Consider the following 1,502-nt stretch of genomic DNA (forward strand, 5'->3'; position numbering starts at 1 on the left):
AATGGATGTAAGAAGTGGATGATAAAGGTAGGTTTTACGTGTTCAACCTCGAACATCATGTTTGTGACTGAGGCTATTGGCAATTGAGTGGCATTCCATGCATCCATGCTGTGCCTTACATTCTACATTCAAAAAAGGATAATTCACAATTTTTACATGGTTGATTGAAGCAGGAGAGTTATTTGGCCACATATTCTGGTTTGATTCACCCTATTCTAGATAAGGCATCATGGCTAAGAGCTGATGGGGATGGTATATTGCCACCAGTAGTCAGAAGGCCTCTTTGAAGTCTAAAGAAGAATAGGAGGAGAGAAATTGATGAAGTACCTGCAGAGAAAAGGAGATATAGAATACAATGTAAGCATTACAAAGAGTTTGGACACAATAAGAGAGGATGCCTTGTTAATCCTCAAAATGAAAACAAAAGGACTAGACATTATAAGGTAAAAATAACTGCTTCTAAGAGAAGTTTCACTGCTTTAACTTTATATGAAAACTATCACATGTGCTCCATATTATAACAATACTTATATGTTTGTGTGTTTTTTGTTTTTTCACAGAACAATTTGAAAATTAATGTTTCCAGAACAAGAGCATAACTGGCAGGTAATACACTTTATCTCAGGTCCCAATGGCATTGAATTTGACTTTCGCAGTAAAAGCACATGTATATTCAGCATGAATATTGTTTTATAATTACTTGAAAGTGTAAAGTAAAATAAATACTATATCTTAGGTCTAGAAAGCAGTGCTATTGGTGTGATTTTCATAGTGAAAGCATTTGTATCTTAAGATATTTAAAGATAATTTATATTGTTATACGATATAAATATTTTATTTCAGGTGTACAAGGTAGTGACAATGCTATAAATGTAAATGCACCAGTCAATATCGCAAATAGTAGTCTTAGCGAGTCACGTGAAAATATCTAAGTTTCACGAAAATAAAAAATGATCAGTTAGGCTAGTATATTTAGTGCCAAAGAAGTAGTGAATATGTAGATTACAAAAGGGTGGGTCTAATGTTGATTTGTTAAGGGTTCAAGAGAAGAAGATACCAACAGGTAGTGGAATGATGCTAAAAATAGGTATTAAAAAGAAGGACAAAGGGAAGGCACTAGCCTTCTGATAACTCTATAAAAGGAGAGTTATCATTACACTTTTAGACTTAAATCAATAATACTTAGAGAGTAAATGATGTGTTTCTATTGCATTTTTGTTACATTTTGTATAAATATTCATTTTAGTTTAGTCTTAATGAGTTTTGCTTAATTTAAAGTAATTCGTGCTTAAATTGTGTGCATAATTATAGGTTTTCAGAAGCTTATAATTCATGGAAGGAATGCTGCTGCAATAGGCTTGCAAAAATGAGGAAGAACTTAGCTACAAAAGAATTGAAACAAATCTGGAACAGTGCAATTGCTGTAGCCGTTGTTGTAGCAACAATTGCTGTAGCCGTTGTTGTAGCAACAATTGCTGTAGCAATCCTGGAACAACGATAGA

Source organism: Citrus sinensis, chromosome 1 (assembly GCF_022201045.2).
Source record: "Citrus sinensis cultivar Valencia sweet orange chromosome 1, DVS_A1.0, whole genome shotgun sequence".
Lineage (NCBI taxonomy): Eukaryota > Viridiplantae > Streptophyta > Magnoliopsida > Sapindales > Rutaceae > Citrus > Citrus sinensis.